Here is a 9585-nt window from a genome sequence, read left to right as displayed (position 1 = left end):
CTGGGCAACCAGATTCCTAAACTTTGATGCCAAATTAGCAGGAGAAAAAAGATTGCTCCAGCTAAATGAGCTAGAGGAATTCAGATTCACTGCTTTCGAAAATGCCAAGCTTTATAAAGAGAAATAAAAAAAGTGGCATGATAGAAAGCTGTCATCTAGAATCTTTGAACCAGGACAGAAGGTTCTGCTATTTAACTCTAGACTCAGGCTATTCTCCGGGAAACTGAAATCCCGGTGGAGGGGACCATCCGTGATTACAAGTGTATCACCATATAGTTGTGTGGAGCTTCAAGATATTGATTCTGATAAGAAGTTCATTGTCAATGAACAGAGAATCAAGCACTATCTAGAAAGCAACGTTGAGCAAGAGTGCTCAAGGCTGAAGCTAGATTAAAAGCTCAGCAAGGTCCAGCTAAAGACAATAAAGAAGCGCTTGCTGGGAGGCAACCCAGCCATGGGGCATCAATCCTCTAAGCATTTTGCCCTATTTTTATTTTTATTTGTTTATATAAAGTTCATTGATAATAAGGTAAAGAATCAATTGCATAAGTTCACAGGGTTACAGAAGGAATCTGCACACAAAATAGAGAAAAAGAGCTCACTGGCAAGAAAACGCCAGTAAGAGCCTATTTTGGGCGTTCAGCGCCCAAAAGAGGCATCCAGTGGGCGCTGAACGCCAGTAAGGATAGCTATCTGGCGTTCAACGCCAGAAAAGGGCAACATAGAGGATTCCATACTTTCTTGTTTTCTTCTCTTTCACATGAGGAGGAACAAAGACAAAGGCATTCTTGTTGAAGCTGATCCGGAACCTGAAAGGACCTTGAAGAGGAAGCTAAGAGAAGCTAAAGCACAACACTTTGGAGAGGACCTGACAGAATTTTTCGAAAAAGAAGAAGACATGGCCGAACCCAACAACAATGGTGGAGATGCAAGGAAGATGCTTGGTGACTTCATTGCACCTTCTTCTAACTTCTGTGGAAGGAGCATCTCAATTCCTGCAATTGAGATTTAAGGTTTAGGGTTTAGGGTTTAGGGCTGGGCGTTATACTGTGACATAGAGGATTCCATACTTTCTTGTTCTCTTCTCTTTCATATGAGCAGGAACAAGGACAAAGGCATTCTTGTTGAAGCTGATCCGGAACCTAAAAGGACCTTGAAGAGGATGCTAAGAGAAGCTAAAGCGCAACACTCTGGAGAGGTCCTGACAGAATTTTTCGAAAAAGAATAAGACATGGCCGAACCCAACAACAATGGTGGAGATGCAAGGAAGATGCTTGGTGACTTCATTTCACCTTCTTCTAACTTCTGTGGAAGGAGAATCTCAATTCCTACAATTGGAACAAACAACTTCGAGCTTAAGCCTCAATTAGTTTCTCTAATGCAGCAGAATTGCAAGTATCATGGACTTCCATTGGAAGATCTTCATCAGTTTTTAGCTGAATTCTTACAAATCTGTGACACTGTCAAGACCCATGGGGTTGATCCTGAGGTCTACAGACTTATGCTCTTTCCTTTTGCTGTAAAAGACAGAGCTAGGACATGGTTGGACTCACAACCTAAAGAAAGCCTGAAATCTTAGGAAAAGCTAGTCAATGCCTTCTTGGCAATGTTCTTTCCACCTCAAAAATTGAGTAAGCTTAGAGTGGAAGTCCAAACCTTCAGACAGAAGGAAGGTGAATCCCTCTATGAAGCTTGGGAAAGATACAAGCAATTGATTAGAAGGTGTCCTTCTGGCATGCTTTCAGAATTGAGCATCATATGCATATTCTATGATGGCCTGTCTGAACTGTCCAAGATGTCATTGGACAACTCTACTGGTGGATCTCTTCATCTGAAAAAGACTCCTGAAGAAGCCCAGGAACTCAGAAGAAAGGAGTTCTTGAGATTGATACTCTGAAGGCCATATTGGTTCAGAATAAAATATTAACTCAGCAAGTCAATATGATTTTTCAGAGTCTGTCTGGAATGCAAGCAGCAACAGGCAGTACTAAAGAAGCATCTTCTAAAGAATAAGCTTATAATCCTGAGAATCCTTGAATGGAAGAAGTGAATTTCATGGGAGATTTCTATGGAAACACTTACAATCCTTCATGGAGGAATCATCCTAACCTCTCATAGAAGGATCAATAGAAGCCTAATCAAGGCTTCAACAACAATAATGGTGGAAGAAATAGGTTTAGCAATAGCAAGCCTTTTTCATCATCTTCTCAGCAACAGACAGAGAATTCTGAGCAGAGTCTCTCTAGCTTAGCAGCCATAGTCTCTGATCTATCTAAAACCACACTAAGTTTCATGACTAAAACAAGGTCCTCCATTAGAAATTTGGAGGCACAGGTGGGTCAGTGGTAATGCGAAATTATTACTCAAGTTGTAAAATTTGTTGTTCATTCTCTCCCTGGCAATGGCGCCAAAACCTGGTGCACAACACCATGGTCCAAACATAACTTTACAACTTCGCACAACTAACCAGCAAGTGCACTGGGTCGTCCAAGTAATAAACCTTACGTGAGTAAGGGTCGATCCCACGGAGATTGTTGGTATGAAGTAAGCTATGGTCATCTTGTAAATCTCAGTCAGGCGGATATTAAATGGTTATGGAGTTTTCGAATAATAATAATAAATAAACAGAAAATAAGGATAGAGATACTTATGTAAATCATTGGTGAGAATTTCAGATAAGCGTATAGAGATGCTTTCATTCCTCTGAACCTCTGCTTTCCTGCTGTCTTCATCCAATCAGTCTTACTCCTTTCCATGGCAAGCTTTATGTAGGGCATCACCATTGTCAATGGCTACATCCCATCCTCTCTGTGAAAATGGTCCAAATGCTCTGTCATGGCACGGCTAATCATCTGGAGGTTCTCGATCATACTGGAATAGGATTCACCCTCCTTTTGCGTCTGTCACTAAAGTGTTTGTCAACTAGCTTGTTTGCATGTAGAACAGAAGTGTTTGTCAGGCACGCGTTCATAAGTGAGAATGATGATGAGCGTCACATAATCATCACATTCATCATGTTCTTGGGTGCGAATGGATATCTTAGAAGCGGAATAAGTTGAATTGAATAGAAAAACAGTAGTACTTTGCATTAATCTTTGAGGAATAGCAGAGCTCCACACCTTAATCTATGGTGTGTAGAAACTCTACCGTTGAAAAATATATAAGTGAAAGGTTCAGGCATGGCCGAATAGCCAGCCCCCATGATCTAAGAACTAAACGTCCCAAGATGATCAAAAAGATGTAAATACAATAGTAAAAAGTCCTATTTATACTAAACTAGTTACTAGGGTTTACATAAATAAGTAAATGACGTAGAAATCCACTTCTGGGGCCCACTTAGTGTGTGCTTGGGCTGAGCTTGAAGTTTACACGTGGAGAGGTCATTCTTGGAGTTGAACGCCAGTTTGTAACGTGTTTCTGGCATTGAACTCCACTTTGCAACTTGTTTCTGGCGCTGAACGCCAGACTACAGCATGGAATTGGCGTTGAATGCCAGTTTACGTCGTCAATACTTATTCAAAGTATGGACTATTATATATTGATGGAAAGCCCTGGATGTCTACTTTCCAACGCAATTGGAAGCGCGCCATTTGGAGTTCTGTAGCTCCCGAAAATCCACTATGAGTGCAGGGAGGTCAGAATCCAACAGCATCTGCAGTCCTTCTTCAACCTCTGAATCTGATTTTTGCTCAAGTCCCTCAATTTCAGCCAGAAATTACCTGAAATCACAGAAAAACACACAAACTCATAGTAAAGTCCAGAAATGTGATTTTAATTAAAAACTAATAAAAATATACTAAAAACTAACTAAATCATACTGAAAACTATGTAAAAATAATGCCAAAAAGCGTATAAATTATCCGTTCATCACAACACCAAACTTAAATTATTGCTTGTCCCCAAGCAACTGAAAATCAAATAAGATAAAAAGAAGAGAATATACTATAAATTCTAAACTATCAATGAAACATAGCTCCAATCAGATGAGCAGGACTTGTAGCTTTTTGCCTCTTGAATAGTTTTGGCATCTCACTTTATCCATTGAAGTTCAAAATGATTGGCATCTATAGGAACTCAGAGTTCAGATAGTGTTATTGATTCTCCTAGTTCAGTATGTTGATTCTTGAACACAGCTACTTTATGAGTCTTGGCCGTGGCCCTAAGCACTTTGTTTTCCAGTATTACCACCGGATACATAAATGCCACAGACACATAACTGGGTGAACCTTTTCAGATTGTGACTCAGCTTTGCTAAAGTCTCCAATTAGAGGTGTCCAGGGTTCTTAAGCACACTCTTTTTTTGCTTTGGACCTTGACTTTAACCGCTCAGTCTCAAGTTTTCACTTGACACCTTCACGCCACAAGCACATGGTTAGGGACAGCTTGGTTTAGCCGCTTAGGCCAGGATTTTATTCCTTTAGGCCCTCCTATCCACTGATGCTCAAAGCCTTGGGATCCTTTTTATTACCTTTGCCTTTTGGTTTTAAGGGCTATTGGCTTTTTGCTCTTGCCTTTTGGTTTTAAGAGCTTTTGGCTTTTTCTACTTGCTTTTGCTTTCTCTTTCTCTTTTTTTTTGCTATTTTTTTTGCAAGCTTTCTGTATTTACTGCTTTTTTCAGATTATTAAATAACATTTCTCCTGTTCATCATTCTTTCAAGAGCCAACATATTTAACATTCTTAAACAACAACTTCAAAAGACATATGCACTGTTCAATCATTCATTCAGAAAACAAAAAGTATTGTCACCACATCAAAATAATTAAACTAGTTTCAAAGATGAATTTGAAACCATCTACTTCTTGTTCTTTTGTAATTAAAACATTTTTCATTCAAGAGAGGTGATGGATTAATATTTACTACTTTAAGGCATAGACACTTAAATACCAATGATCATGTAATAAGACACAAACATAAATAAACATAAAGCTCAAAAATCGAAAAAAAAAAAACAGTAAATTTAAGAACAAGGAATGAGTCCACCTTAGTGATGGTGGCGTTTTCTTCTTGAGGAACCAATGATGTCCTTGAGCTCTTCTATGTCTCTTCCTTGTCTTTGTTGCTCCTCCCTCATAGCTCTTTGATCTTCTCTAATTTCATGGAGGATGATGGAGTGCTCTTGGTGCTCCTATCCTTAGTTGCTCCCAATAATTATGTGGAGGAAAATGTATCCCCTAAGGTATCTCAAGGATCTCTTGATCTGCAGTCAAATGTTCTACCACTGAGCTATAGACCCTTGATGGAAGCTTTTCTCTTCCCTTTCCTCTTTCTAGAGGTTTCTCTGGCCTTAGATGCCATCAATGGTTATGAAAAAACAAAAAAAGAAATATGCTTTTACCACACCAAACTTAGAATGTTGCTCGCCCTCGAACAAAAGAAGAAAGAATAGAAGAAGAAGAAATGGATGTGAGTGGTGAAGGGGTGATGGGGAAGAGAGATATAGGATTATGAATAGGGAAGGTGAGTGGAGGTATGTGGGGATCCTGTGGGGTCTACAGATCCTGAGGTGTCAAGGATTTACATCCATGCACCAATTAGGCATGTAAAATGCATTTGCATGCATTTCTGGCGTTTAAACGCCGAAGTGATGCTTGTTCTGGGCGTTCAACGCCCATATGCAGCATATTTCTGGCGTTGAACGCCAGCTCCATGCTTGTTTCTGGCGTTCAGTGCCAGCTCCATGCTCTGTTCTGGCGTTGAACGCCAGCCAGATGCTCCTTACTGGCGTTTAAACGCCAGTACGTCCTTCCTCCAGGGTGTGATTTTTCTTCTGCTATTTTTGATTCTGTTTTTAATTTTTTGATTTATTTTGTGACTCCACATGATCATAAACCTAATAAAACATGAAAGAACAATAAAAATAAAACTAAAATTAGATAAATAAAAATTGGGTTGCCTCCCAACAAGCACTTCTTTAATGTCAATAGCTTGACAGCGGGCTCTCATGGAGCCACACAGGTGATTAGGTCAATTTTATAGACTCCCAACACCAAACTTAGAGTTTGGATATGGGAGTTCAACACCAAACTTAGAGTTTGGCTGAGGCCTCCCAACACCAAACTTAGAGTTTGACTGTGGGGGCTTTAGTTGACTCTGTACTGAGAGAAGCTTTTCATGCTTCCTCTCCATTGTTACAGAAGGAGATCCTTGAGTTTTAAACACAAGGTTGTCCTCATTCAGTTGAAGGACCAACTCTCCTCTGTCCACATCAATCACAGCTCTTGCTGTGGTTAGGAAGGGTCTTCCAAGGATGATGGGTTCATCCTCATCCTTTCCAGTGTATAGGATTATGAAATCAGCAGGGATGTAAAGGCCTTCAACCTTTACTAACACGTCCTCTACTAGTCCATAAGCCTATTTTCTGGAGTTGTCTGCCATCTCTAATGAGATTTTGGCAGCTTGCACCTCAAAGATTCCTAGTTTCTCCATTACAGAGAGGGACATGAGGTTTATCATTGACCCAAGGTCACATAGAGCCTTCTCAAAGGTCATGGTGCCTATGGTACAAGGTATTAAGAACTTTCCAGGATCCTGTTTTTTCTGAGGCAATCTCAGTTGATCCAATGCATTTAGTTCATTGGTGAACATGGGAGGTTCATCTCCCCAAGTCTCATTATCAAATAAATTGGCATTCAGCTTCATGATTGCACCAATGTACTTGGCAACTTGCTCTTCAGTAACATCCTCATTCTCTTCAGAAGAAGAATACTCATCAGAGCTCATGAAGGGCATAAGGAGGTTCAATAGAATCTCTATGGTCTCTAGATGAGCCTTAGATTCTTTTGGTTCCTCAAAGGAAAACTCCTTGTTGATCACTGGACGTCCCAGGAGGTCTTCCTCCTTGGGATTCACGTCCTCCCCTTCCTCCTTGGATTCGGCCATGATGGTTATATCAATGGCCTTGCAATCTCTCTTTGGATTCTCTTCTGTATTGCTTGGGAGAGTACTAGGAGGGGTTTCAGTGATCTTCTTACTCAGCTGGCCCACTTATGCCTTCAAATTTCTAATGGATGACCTTGTTTCATTCATGAAACTTAGAGTGGCCTTAGATAGATCAGAGACTAAATTTGCTAAGCTAGATGGAATCTGCTCAGAATTCTCTGTCTGTTGCTGAGTGGATCATGGAAAAGGTTTACTATTGTTAAACCTGTTTCTTCCACCATTATTAAAGCCTTGTTGAGGCTTTTGTTGATCCTTCCATGAGAAATTTGGGTGATTTCTCCATGAGGGGTTATAGGTGTTCCCATAGGGTTCACCCATGTAATTTACCTCTGCTATTGCAGGGTTCTCAGGATCATAAGCCTCTTCTTCAGAAGATGCCTCTTGAGTACTGTTGGATGCAGCTTTCATTCCATTCAGATTCTTAGAAATCATATTGACTTGCTGAGTCAATAGTTTGTTCTGAGCCAATATAGCATTCAGAGCATCAATTTTCAAGAACTTCCTTCTTCTGAGGCGTCCCATTACTCACAGGATTCCTCTCAAAAGTGTACATAAACTGGATGTTAGCAACCATTTCAATAAGTTCTTGAGCTTCTGCAGGCATTTTCTTTAGGTGAATGGATCCACCTACAGTAGTATCCAATGACATCTTAGCTAATTCAGACAGACCATCATAGAATATATCCAGGATGGTCCATTATGAAAGCATGTCAAAAGAACACTTTTTGGTCAGTTGCTTATATCTCTCCCAACCTTCATAGAGGTATTCACCTTCTTTCTGTCTGAAGGTTTGAACATCCACTCTAAGCTTACTAAGCTTTTGAGGAGGAAAGAACTTGGCTAAGAAAGCCGTGACCAGCTTATCCCAAGAGTTCAAGCTATCTTTGGGTTGAGAGTCCAACCACACTCTAACTCTGTCTCTTACAGCAAACAGGAAAAGCATGAGCCTGTAGACCTCGGAATCAACCCCATTGGTCTTAACAGTATCACAGATTTGCAAGAATTCAGTTAAGAACTGAAAAGGATCTTCTGATGGAAGTCCATGAAACTTGCAGTTCTGTTGCATCAGAGAAACTAATTGAGGTTTTAGCTCAAAATTGTTTGCTCCAATAGCAGGAATGGAGATGCTTCTTCCATGTAAATTGGAATTAGGTGCAGTAAAGTCACCAAGCATCCTCCTTGCATTATTATTATTATCGGCTGCCATCTCCTCTTCTTGTTCGAAAATTCCTGTATGGTTGTCTCTGGATTGTTGTATTTTAACTTCTCTTAGTTTCCTTTTCAGAGTCCTTTCTGGTTCAGGATCTGCTTCAACAAGAATGTTCTTATCCTTGCTCCTGCTCATATGACAAAGAAGGGAATAACAGAAAATAATAATAGGGATCTTTTTTACCACAGTATAGAGGTTCCCTTGTGTGAGTAGAAGAAAAGAAGAAAGAGAATGAAGAAGAGAAGAATTCGAACTCAGAAGAGAAGAAGGGGTTCGAATTTTTGGGTGAGGAGAAGTGTTAGTAGATGAATAAATAAATAGAAGGAGATAAGGGAGAGGGAATTTCGAAAATTAATTTTTGAAGAGAAGTTGATGATTTTCGAAAATTTAAGGAGATTTAAAATTAACATTAAAATTTAAACAATTAATTAACTAAAAAGAATTTTTGAAAAAGAGGGAGGTATTTTCGAAAATTAGAGAGGGATAGTTAGTTAGGTTGTTTTGAAAGAGATAAGAAACAAACAAAAAGTTAATTAGTTAGTTGAAACAAATTTTGAAAATCGATTTTTAAAAGATAAGAAGATAAGAAGTTAGAAAAGATATTTGAAAAAGATATGATATGAAAAGATATGATTAGAAAAATATGATTTTGAAAAAGATAAGATAAAAAAATATTTTTGAAGAGATATGATTGAAATTAGTTTTGAAAAAGATTTGATTTTTAAAATCACAATTAATGACTTGATTCACAAGAAATCACAAGATATGATTCTAGAACTTAAAGTTTGAATCTTTCTTAACAAGTAAGTAACAAACTTGAAATTTTTTAATCAAAACATTAATTGTTGATAATATTTTCGAAAATTATGAGATAAAATTAAGAAAAAAAATTTTTGAAAAATATTTTTAAAATTTTCGAAAATAAATAAGAAAAATGAAAAAGATTTAATATTTGAAAAAGATTTTGAAAAAGATAGGATTTTCAATTTGAAAATTTGATTTGACTCATAAGAAACAACTAGATTTTAAAAATTTTGAAAAAGTCAACTCAAATTTTCGAAAATTTATGAGAGAAAAAGGAAAAGATATATTTTTTATTTTTGAATTTTTAATGATGAGAGAGAAAAACATAAAAAATGACTCACAACATGAAAATTATGAATCAAAACACATGATGCATGCAAGAACACTATGAATGTCAAGATGAATACCAAGAACACTTTGAAGATCATGGTGAACATCAAGAACATATTTTTGAAAAATTTTTTATGCAAAGAAAACATGCAAGACACCAAACTTAGAAATCTTTAATGCTTAGACACTATGAATGCAAAGATGCACATGAAAAACAACAAAAGACACAAAATAAGAAAACATCAAGATCGAACAAGAAGACTTACCAAGAACAACTTGAAGATCATGAAGAACACTATGA

General features: G+C 38.1%; 1 non-coding gene across 1 annotated transcript; it reads right to left on the bottom strand.

The window, feature by feature from the left end:
- Window positions 1-1633: 1633 nt before the first annotated feature.
- LOC148574298 (small nucleolar RNA R71) lies at window positions 1634-1737 on the bottom strand. The gene has a single exon (XR_015905755.1). It is a non-coding gene; the product is annotated as a small nucleolar RNA R71 (small nucleolar RNA).
- Window positions 1738-9585: the final 7848 nt, after the last annotated feature.

Source organism: Arachis ipaensis, chromosome B2 (genome assembly GCF_059453495.1).
Source record: "Arachis ipaensis isolate K30076 ecotype BB chromosome B2, ASM5945349v1, whole genome shotgun sequence".
Lineage (NCBI taxonomy): Eukaryota > Viridiplantae > Streptophyta > Magnoliopsida > Fabales > Fabaceae > Arachis > Arachis ipaensis.
The sequence above is the reverse complement of the archived record's forward strand: the minus strand, read 5'-3'. Positions and strand labels throughout refer to the sequence as shown.